Here is an 11871-nt window from a genome sequence, read left to right as displayed (position 1 = left end):
GGCTGCGTGACTTTGGCCAGGTCACTTAACCTCTCGAGTTTAAAATAGTTCTTCCTGTGTGAGATGAGAGGGTTAGGCAAGATCATCCTAACAGTTCCCTTTCAGCTCAATTTGTGAAGACACTATGACCTTAAAATATCTCCAATCATTTCCATGCACAATCTGCATTGCAATTATTTTATGGTAAATTGCCAAGGTTCACTCTTTTAAGACAATCTTTTTGAGCCTGACTTATCACAAACCAAGCCCTTGACATAAATAAATACAGCAACGTGTGTCTGTTTACGGAACTACTTGAAAATTTTAAATGATAGGTTGTCCAGTCAGAAAGGCTGGATGTGGCCACTAGGAGGAGCACCCCTGGAGGTTCTGAGGAAGGAGGGAGGCCAGTGGGGAGCCCAACTTCCGCAGAACCGCACGTTTGGACCTTCAGGGGAGTCACGGCGAAGTGTGTGCAATGGAGCCACCTTGGTCCTGGGTGGGACTGCCTTGGCTCCCCCAACCCTCTGCCTGTTTCCAGTAACAACTATTATGATTCCTATTTCCAGGAGGGCAGCCTGGAGGAGGTGGCCATGAAGGATAGCCTTCATATCGTCAGCCTCTGGTGAGAAGCAGCAGCATCCTTCCAGAGTCACTTCTGATCCCCAAGGTAGTTAGGGTGTCGAAGTAAAGGAGGGAGACACCCCCCTGCCTACCTACCTGGACTCAGTGCTAGAGGGTGGGGGAGTAGGAATAGGAAGACAGCATATTTCCCATACATATTAGAAATACTGGTGGCTCATGCCTGTAATCCCAGCACTTCGGGAAGCCAAGGCAGGAGGATTGCTTGAGCCCACAAGTTTGAGACCAGTCTAGGCAAGATGGTGAGACCCTGATTCTAAAAAACAAACAAAACAAAAAAATGCCAGGGATGGTGGTGTGTGCCTGTAAGTCTCAGCTACTCGAGAGGCTACAAGTGGGAGGATCACTTGAGCCCAGGAGGCTGAGGTTGCAGTGAGCTGAGATCAGACCACTGCACTCCAGTCTGGGCGACAGAAGGAGACCCTGTCCTAAAAATAAAGTAAAATTAAAAAAAGAAATAGAGTTACTGGTCAGGGGTAGTGCTATTTCAGGTCATGTGGTCAGGGAATGTGAAAAACAAAAATGATTACATCATTTAGATCAGGATTTCTATTTTTTTTATTTTTGAACTCCTGGGCTCAAGCGATCCTCCTGTCTCAGCCTCCCAAAGAGCTGGGATTACAGGCATGAACCACTGCACCTGGCCAGATCAAGATTTCTATTTGTGGTGAAAACTAGCTTGGAATGAGAAAGTAAAAGTCTGCCTGTGCTCCCACTAGACTGGGATAACAGGGACCTCTAAAGCCAGCTGCAACATCAACAGGAAACATTTCTTATTTGTTCTTATTTATTTTTTTTTTGAGACAGGGTCTCACTCTTGTTGCCCAGGCTGGAGTGCAATGGCATCATCTCGGCTCACTACACCCTCCTCCCGGGTTCAAGCGATTCTCCTGCCTCAACCTCTTGAGTAGCTGACATCACAGGCATGCGCCACCAACTCCAGCTAATTTTTGTATTTTTAGTAGAGACGGGGTTTCACCCTGTTGGCCAGGCTGGTCTCGGACTCCTGACCTCAAGTAATCTGCCTGCCTCAGCCTCCCGAAGTATTGGGATTACAGGCATGAGCCAGCGCGCCTGGCCAACAGGAAACATTTCTATCAAGGCCATGCATGCTACAGCTATTTGGGTGACTACTACTTTTTTTTACTGATTATTTATATTTTTCCCCCTAAAAGCACAAGCGATCAGAAATTTGCTGTTTGATATCCTATTAGTAAGAACAGAACATCCCACTGTTGCCTAAAAGAGCTATGTCATTTTGACACGACAAGCAGTCTCAGATAAGGTGTTTCTGGACTCAGCATTCCACATTTTTCTTAACTTTGTAGTTTCCAAGGAAACAAGACTCTAGGTCCACTTTGCCGTCCAGACCTGAAGCTGACCCTTCATACACAGCCCTGTGATACTTTGAGCCTGCTTGCCTCAAAACACTGCTTGCTTTACACTTCACCTAACTCCACCCTTCCCCTCAATTCTTTAATAACCTTTCCCTTTGTTCAGCCAGATCACTATAGTTCCTCTGCTGGGTGGTTTCCCTCATTGGAATAAGTCAACAACTGGGTTTGTTTCTGGTGGTTTTAGGCTGACTTGGCGAGGACTAGCCTAAAAATTAACCCAAAGGAGAAAAATAAAATTGTATGCATGAAGATGGCATGAGAAGAATGGATATAACAAATACACAACTCTAGTTCTATATGAAATATCTATTTTAGTGATTAAAAGTGTATATATATTAAAATCATATTTTAAGGCCAGGCACAGTGGCTCACACCTGTAATCCCAGCACTTTGGGAAGCCGAGGCGGGTGGATCACCTGAGGTCAGGAGTTCGAGACCAGCCTGACCAACAGGGTGAAATCCCGTCTCTACTAAAAATACAAAAATTAGCCGGGCATGGTGGCATGTGCCTGTGATTGTGATCCCAGCTACTTGGGAGGTTGAGGCGGGAGAATTGCTTGAACCTGGGGGCCAGAGGTTGCAGTGAGCCAAGATCATGCCACTGCCCTCCAGCCTGGGTGACAGAGCAAGACCCCGTCTCGGAGAAACAAAAAACAAAAACAGAAAGAAAGAAAAGGAGGAAGAGGAGAAGGAGAAAGAAAGCAAAGATAATCATAAAAAAACCCATCAACTAGAGCATTGGTTCCCAACTGTGGTCACTGGATGACTGGTAGTCTCCAAGAACCTTTTAGGGGGCCTGTGAGTTTAAAATTACTTTCAAGTGGCTGGGCGCAGTGGCTCATGCCTGAAATCCCAGCACTTTGGGAGGCCGAGGTGGGTGGATCACCTGAGGTCAGGAGTTCGAGATCAGCCTGGCCAACGTGGCGAAACCCAGTCTCTACTAAAAATACAAAAATTAGCTGCGTGTGGTGGTGGGCTCCTGCAGTCCCAGCTACTTGGGAGGCTGAGGCTGGAGAATTGCTTGAACCCAGGAGGTGGAGGCTGCAGTGAGCCAAGATTACGCCACTGCACTCCAGCCTGGACAACAGAGCGAGACTCCTCCTCACACGCACACACAAATTGCTTTCAAGTTAAGATAAATAGCAAGACACTATTAGTGTAATAGTAAGACATTTCATCAAATGGTGCAGGAACAATTGGATGTCTATATGCAAACAAGCAAATCAACCTAGACATACACCTTTCACAAAAAATTAACTTGAAATAGACCTAACTATGAAACACAAAACTATGAAACTTCAAGAAGAGGTGATGCCTTTTTAGATACAACACCTAAAGCATAGTCCATGAAAGAAATAATTGTCTGGGTGCAGTGACTGGGTGCAGTAACCTCAGCACTTTGGGAGGCCAAAGTGGCAGGATCACTTGAGGCCAGGAGTTTGAGACAAGCCTGGGCAACATAGTGAGCCCTTATCTTTATCAAAAGAAAAGAAAAAAAGGAAAAGAAAAGAAAAAAGAGGCCGGACATGGTGGTTCACACCTGTAATCCCAGCACTTTGGGAGGCCAAGGCAGGTGGAACTCTTGTCTCAAAAAAAAAAAAGTATTAGTTAGTTTTCACACTGCTATAAAGAAATACCTGCAATTCGGTAATTTATAAAGGAAAGAGGTTTAATTGACTCACAGTTGTGCATGGCTGGGGAGGCCTCAGAAAACTTGCAATCATGGCAGAAGGCAAAGGGGAAGCAAGCACCTTCTTCACAAGGTGGCAGTAGAGAGATTGAGAAAGTGCCACACTTAAAACCATCAGCTCTTGTGAGAACTCCCTCTCTATCATGAGAACAGCATGGGGCAAACCACCTCCATGATCCAGTCACCTCCCACCAGGTGTCTCCCTCAAGTGGAAATTACAATTCAAGATGAGATTTGGGTGGGGACACAGAGCCAAACCATATCAGAAAAAAAAGAAGAAAAGGGGCCAGGTGCGGTGGTTCACACCTGTAATCCCAGCACTTTGGGAGGCCGAGGCGGGTGGATCACAAGGTCAGGAGAACAAGACCAACCTGATCAACATGGTGAAACTCCGTCTCTACTAAAAATACAAAAATTAGCTGAGTGTGGTGGCACGTGCCTGTAATCCCAGCTATTGGGGAGGCTGAGGCACGAGAATCACTTGAACCCGGGAAGCAGAGACTGTAGTGAGCTGAGATTGTGCCACTGCACTCCAGCCTGGGAAACGCAGTGAGACTGTGCCTGGAAAAAAAAAAAAAAGTTCATAACTTTAGTCGTAACTGCTAAAAACCGGAAGCAGCCAAGGTATCCTTCAATGAATGCATAAACAAATTGTGGTACATCTATACAATGAAATACTGCATATATAAAAACAGTGATAAAACTAAGTGAGCCATTAAGCCATAAAAAGACATGAATGAGGCCAGGCGCAGTGGCTTACGCCTGTAATCCCAGCACTTTGGGAGGCTGAGGCAGGCAGATCACTTGAGGGCAAGAGTTTGAGACTAGCCTGGCCAACATAGTGAAACCCTGTCTGTATTAAAAATACAAAAATGAGCCAAGCATGGTGGCTCACACCTGCAATCCCAGCTACTCAGGGGGCTGAGGCAGGAGAATCGCTGGAACCCAGGAGGCGAATGCTGCTGTGAGCTGAGATCGCACCACTGCACTCCAGCCTGGGCAACGGACTGAGACTCCATCTTAAAAAAAAAAAAAATTAGATCAAATAATCGTTGGCAAAAAGCATTAAGAGAGATAAAGAGGATGTGTTAGATTGTGTTTCCAAAGCTGTCTAACAATACCCAGCTATTCCACATGGTTTTCTATAATTTTGTCATTCATCCATGAAGAGATGAGTCTAATTCCCCTCCCTTTGAATCTAGGCAGGTTTGTGACATCCTTGTCTGTAGCAGAATGCAGAAGTGATGATATATAACTCGAGGTCAGAAAAGAAAATGCAACTTCTACCTTGCTCACTTGAACACTTGAGCTGGAGTACTGAGCTGTCATGTAAGCAGTACAACTGCCTTGAGGCGGCTACAAACTGATCCACAAAGGTAATCCACATGGATAAACCCTGAGATTACCTGGAGAGAGAGAGAGAGATCCAGCCAGCTCCCAGCTTTTCCATACCCCTACTATTCCAGCTTTTGTCGCATAAAAGATGTCAAGACAGAACCATTTAATGGAGCCCATCCCCAATTTTTTTTTGTTTTGTTTTTGAGATGGAGTCTCGCTCCGTCACCCAGGCTGGAGTGCAGTGACGTGATCTCGGCTCACTGCAAGCTCTGCCTCCGGGTTCACGCCATTCTCCTGCCTCAGCCTCCCGAATAGCTGGGACTACAGGCGCCCGCCACCACTCCTGGCTAATTTTTTGTAGTTTTAGTAGAGACGGGGTTTCACCGTGTTAGCCAGGATGGTCTCGATCTCCTGACCTCGTGATCCACCGGCCTCGGCCTCCCAAAGTGCTGGGATTACAGGCATGAGCCACCACACCTAGCCTTATTTTTATATTTAATAGAGACAGGACCTCGCTTTTTTGCCCAGGCTGGTCTCGAACTCCTGAGTTCAAGCGATGCTCACACCTCAGCTTCCCAAAGTGTTGGGATTACAGGCATGAACCACCGCGCCTGGCCAAGAGTTCTTTATCTATGTTATATAAGACTGTTCTGCAGTGAGCAGCTACATGCAAACCTACCCCCTGAAGTCTGAAGGAGCCGAGAGGCTGAAAAAAAAAAAGCTGACAACCTCAACTTGACACTGCAACCTCCATCTCCCTGGCTCAAGCAATTCTCGCACCTCATCCTCCCAAGTAGCTGGGACTATAGGCTTGCGCCACCACACCCGGCTAATTTTTTTATATTTTAGTAGAGATGGGGTTTTCACCATTTTGCCCAGGGTGGTCTCAAACTCCTGAGATCAGGCTATCTGCCTGCCTCTGCCTCCCAAAGTGCTGGGATTAAAGGCGTGAGCCACCTAGCCTGGCCCTGTAACGTATTTTTTAAATTAAAAATGACCCAGGCATTTATTGAGCATTTATTTAATTTAACATAAATATTTTAAATTACATGACAATTGTATTTATAAGCATTTATCATATATATTCGTTTTTGCTTTGATTTTTGTTTTGAGATGGAATTTCTTATTGCCCAGGCTGGAGTGCAATGGCGCAATCTCGGCTCACCGCAACCTCCGCCTGCCGAGTTCAAGCGATTCCCCCGCCTCAGCCTCCCGAGTAGCTGGGATTACAGGCATGTACCACCATGCCTGGCTAATTTTTGTATTTTTAGTAGAGACGGGGTTTCTCCATGTTGGTCAGGCTGGTCTTGATCTCCCAACCTCAGGTGATCCGCCCACCTCGGCCTCCCAAAGTGCTGGGATTACAGGCGTGAGCCACCGCGCCCAGCCTATATTTTTTACCATTGCCTTAGACCTAGTTATGAGAACTGAGATATTAGACAAAGGTAATCATTAAATTTTGTTATCTTTACAGCCTGTGACTATCAGATGTTCACCTAAGAATCTTAAATACGTACTTATTTTGTTGATAACTCGGAAGATTTCGCTGTTTCCTATTAAACTAGTTATATTAAATTAGTCATATGTATCAAAAAATCACACACAAAGGTCATTTTGGTTTTGGCTGGGTTTATACTTTTACAATCTTTATGCCAAACCCCCAACACCCTTAAAATATCTAGCAGAGGCACATGTAAAAAAACTTTAACCAATAAACCAAGGCAAAAATGTATGTTAACAATTTTGAAGACATTTTTATTTTACCAATAACTTTTAAAACCAGTTTATTTATTAAAGATTTACTTCAGTCAGGCCAGACGCTGTGACTCATGCCTGTAATCCCAGCACTTTGGGATGCTGAGGCAAGTGGATCACTTGTCAGGAGTTTGAGCCCAGCCTGGCCAACATAGTAAAAATCCCATCTCTAACTAAAAATACAAAAAGTAGCTGGTCATGTTGGCACATACCTGTAACCCCAGCTACTCAGGAGGCTGAGATCGGAGAATCTCTTCGAACCCAAGAAACGGAGGTTGCAGTGAGCCAAGATCGCACCACTGCACTCTAGCCTGGATGACAGAGCAAGACTCCGTCTCAAAAAAAAAAAAAAAAAATTTACTTAAGTCACATAAACTTGAAAAATATATTTGGACTTTATGAGTATTTATTTTTAAGTCAACTTGGTACCATGTAGACACAATATACAATATATGTAAACACATCTAACCACATATATACACAAATAAAAATCTTACAGCTTTAGGCCGGTTGTGGTGGTTCATGCCTGTAACCCTAACACTTTGGGAGGCCGAGGTGCGGGGGTCACTTGAGGTCAGGAGTTCAATACCAGCCTGGCCAGCATGGCAAAACCCCACTTCTACTAAAAATACAAAAATGAGCCAGGTGTGGTAGCAAACACCTTTAATCACAGCTACTCAGGAACCTGAAGCACGAGAATCACCTGAACCCGGGAAGCAGAGGTTGCAGTGAGCAGAGATTGTACCACTGCACTCCAACCTACTAAACAGAGTGAAAAAAAAATTTTTCTTTTTTTACGGGTTTTAACCTTAGAGCTCTAATCCTGGGACAGTACTGTGTCTGGAATTGGTGGGTTCTTGGGCTCACTGACTTCAAGAATGAAGCTGCGAACCTTCAAGGTCAGTGTTACAAGCTCTTAAAGACGGCATGTCCGCAGTTTGTTCCTTCTAATGCTCGGATGTTTTCGGAGTTTTTTTTCCTTCTGGTGGGTTCATGATCTCGCTGGTTTCAGCAGTGAAGCCACAGACCTTCACAGTGAGTGTTACAGTTTATAAACTCAGTGTATACCCAAAAAGTAACCAGCAGTAAGAGCTACTCCAAACAGCAAATGAAAAACTGAGCGGGTTACCACAGCTGGCTCGGGCAGCCTGCTTTTATTCTCTTATCTGGCCCCACCCACATCCTGCTGATTGGTCCATTTTACAGAGAGCCAATTGGTCTGTTTTACAGAGTGCTGATTGGTCCGTTTTGACAGGGTGCTGATTGGTGCATTTACAAACCTTGAGCTAGATATAGAGTGCCGATTGGTGTATTCACTATCCCTTAGCTAGACATAAATGTTCTCCAAGTCCCCACCAGATCAGCTAGACACAGAGCGCAGATTGGTGCATTTACAAAACTTCACCTAGACACAGGGTGCTGATTGGTGCATTTACAAACCTTGAGCTAGATACAGAGTGCCCACTGGTGTATTCACAATCCCTTAGGAAGACATAAAGATTCTCCACATTGCTACCAGATTAGCCAGATACAGAGTGCCGATTGGTGCATCCACAAACCCCGAGCTAGACACAGGGTGCTGATTGGTGTGTTTACGAACCTTGAGCTACATATAGAGTGCTGATTGGTGTATTTACAATCCCTTAGCTAGACATAAAGGTTCTCCAAATCCCCACTAGACTCAGGAGCCCAGCTGGCTTCACCTGCTGGAGCTCATAGTGGCAGGGCAGGTGGAGCTGCCTGCCAGTCCCGCTCTCATGCTCGCACTCCTCAACACTTGGGCGGTTAATGGGACCGGGCGCTGGGGAGCAGGGGGCGGCGCTCGTTGGGGAGGCTTAGGCTGCACCGGAGCCCACAGCGGCGGGGAGGAGACTCAGGCATGGCAAGGCTGCAGGTCCTGAGCCCTACCCCACGGGGAGGCAGCTAAGGTCCGGGGAGAAATTGAGCGCAGCGCCGGTGGGCCGGCACTGCTGGGGAACCTGGCGCACTCTCCGCAGCTGCTGGCCCGGTGCTAAGCCCCTCACTGCCCGTGGCCAGCGGGGCCGGCCGGCCGGCTGCTCCGACTGCGGGGCCCGCCAAGCCCACGCCCACCTGTAACTCTAGCTGGCCCGCAAGCGCCGCGCACAGCCCTGGTTCCCGCCCGTGCCTCTCCCTCCACACCTCCCCGCAGGCCGAGGGAGCCGGCTCCGGCCTCGGCCAGCCCAGAGAAGGGCTCCCACGGTGCAGCAGCGGGGCTGAAGGACTCCTCAAGCGTGGCCAGAATGGGCACCGAGGCCGAGGAGGCACCGAGAGCGAGTGAGGGCTGTGAGGGCTGCCAGCATGCATCACCTCTCAGTACTACAGAGTCACCGGTTTATAAAAGATGGTTGGGTCCAAATTATTTTTGACAAAACTGGAACTTGTTTACATGGCTAAACTTTATTTGTCCTAATAGGTAATCTAATGGAGGCTGTGAACCAAAATTTTGGGTAGTTTCCATGGCAGTTTGATTTTTAAAACCTTTTTTTTTTTTTTAAGTTTTAAATGGGGCCAGGCATGGTGGCTCATGCCTGTAATCCCAGCACTTTCAGAGGCAGAGGCAGGAGAACTGCTTGAGCCCAGACGTTGGAAACCAGCCTGGGCAACATAGCAAGACCCCATATCCATATACACACACACGCACACACACACACCCTTGAAAAAACAATGAGTTTAGGGTTAAATTTTTAATGCTTATATTTTACCTGGAACCTGGCTGAACTATATAGAAAAAAATCTCCAGGTAGCCTTGAATTAGTAACACTGTAAAGAGTTTTATCTCAACACCAGTAGAAAAGTCAACAGACTTAAAGCAGGTAGAAAAATAAAATAGAGAACGTAGAAGACTCTACATGTTAACTCTGTAACTGCAGGTTGACCATTTGAGCTCTGAATTTTCCTTGATGTAATTTGCCCACCAGTTTAAAAATGTGCACAAAACGGGCTATAATGTGAAGCCAGCTAGCGTCCCAAAAAAGCTAGCATGCCTTTGAACTTTCCATGTAGTTTTTAAACATGTAAGCCAAAGGGTTCCTGAAGGTGGTTGGCTAGAGACTGTCCCGTTAGTACTAAGCACCCCCCATAATTGCACTTCCCTTACCCAGGTGACCCTTTGAGAGTACTCTTAGCATAAGCACCCTCACAAAATCTACGAATCAGCTGAGTTTGACCTGATTACACCTCCACCCCCGCCGGTAAGCCCAGGGTCCACAAAATGTTCCCTCCGTGGTCTGAATGGAGGGAATCAGGAAGGCCACCTTTAAACCCAGGGTTGACAAAGACATTCCTTGCAGGGTCTGGATGCAGGGAACTGGGACCAAGGACTGGGAAGGTCCCCTCCAGGGTCCACCAATGATGGGAACCCAGCTGGGAAGAAATAAAGTCTCCAAGATTTTTTTTTTTTTTTTTGAGACAGTGTCTCACTCTTGTCGCCCAGGCTGGAGTGCAGTGGCGCAATCTTGGCTCACTGCAACCTCCATCTCCTGGGTTCAAGCCGTTCTTCTGCCTCAGCCTCCTGAGTAGCTGGGACTACAGGCGAGCACCACCTTGCCCAGCTAATTTTTGTATTTTTAGTAGAGACGGGGTTTCACGATATTGGCCAGGCTAGCCTCGAACTCCTGACCTCGTGATCCACCCGCCTTGGCCTCCCAAAGTGCTGGGATTATAGGCATGAGCTGTCGCGCCCAGCCAGTCTCCGAGTTCTTTAACCTCAAGCAGGAGATCTTGGATTCTGATAGGACTTACCCAGACCCTTTCCCAGAGTGATCAGGAGCAAGGGGACTTTGTTAAAGAATCCTTGTTGGTGCCAGGCATTGTCTAGGGCAACAGGAGGAAAGAAATCTGGGGTGACTTTAGAATCTCACTCTCATTACCAGATATGTTAACTGAAAAATCATGAGAATCTATAAATTTGTACAGGAGACTTTTTATTTATTTGTTTGTTCATTTGTTTATGTAGAGAGCCAGTCTCTCTATCACCCGGGCCGGAGTGCAGCGGCGTGAACACACCTCACTGCAGCCTCAACCTCCTGAGCCCAAGCGATCCTCTTGCCTCAGCCTCCTGAGTAGCTGGGACCACAGGTGCACACTACCACACCAGCTAATTAAAAATAAGTTTTCCTTTTGTAGAGATGAGGGTCTCACTATGTTGTCCAGGCTGCTTTCAAACTCCTGGGCTCAAGTGATCCTCCCCACTCAGCTTCTGAGTAGCTGGGACTACAGGAACCTGGCCCTATGCCTGGCTGTTTTTTTTTTTTTTTTAAGGCGGGGCACAGTTTAGTAGAGACAAGGTATCACTATGTTGCCCAGGCTGGTCTAGAACTCCTGAGCTCAAGCAATCCTCCCACCTTTGCCTCCCAAAAGGCTAGGATTACAGGTGTGAGGCACCGTGCCAAGCTAATTTTTTTTTTCTGAAACAGAGTCTCTCTGTTGCACAGGCTGCAGTGCAATGGCACAATTTTGGCTCATTGCAACCTCTGCCTCCCAGGTTCAGGTGATTTTTCTGCCTTGGCCTCGCTGGTAGCTGGGATTACAGGTGTGCATCACCACGCCCAGACAATTTTTGTATTTTTAGTAGAGATGGGGTTTCACCATATTTGCCAGGCTGGTCTTGAACTCCTGACCTCAGGTGATCCACTCACCTTGGCCTCCCAAAGTGCTGGGATTACAGGCGTGTGTCACCATGCCCAGCAAATTTTTGTTTTAAATGAAACAATGTAAACATACTTAAAGCAACAACTACTTTATGCAGTTAGTGTTGACACCATCTTACAAATGAGGAAGAGAGGTACCCTGAGGTAAAGTGGCTTGTCCGGGGCTTAGAGGTAAACCAGGTGTGTCTCCCTGCAGAGACTGGGCTTTTCACAATAATGCTGATGGAGGCTTGGTATTGCACAAAGCATTCTGTGTGTGGGCAGCCCTAATGGTTAAAAACCTCTTCCCTTTATGGAACAAAAATCTACCTGGCATTATCCTGGAGTCACATAACATTCTTTCTACTATACGTTAGGTAGTGGAATGTGAGTTTAGCAGAGGACTCTGAAACCAGACTGC

The sequence above is a fragment of the Pan troglodytes genome, chromosome 23, assembly GCF_028858775.2.
Source record: "Pan troglodytes isolate AG18354 chromosome 23, NHGRI_mPanTro3-v2.0_pri, whole genome shotgun sequence".
Taxonomy (NCBI): Eukaryota; Metazoa; Chordata; class Mammalia; order Primates; family Hominidae; genus Pan; species Pan troglodytes.
This window is presented reverse-complemented; position numbering follows the sequence as displayed.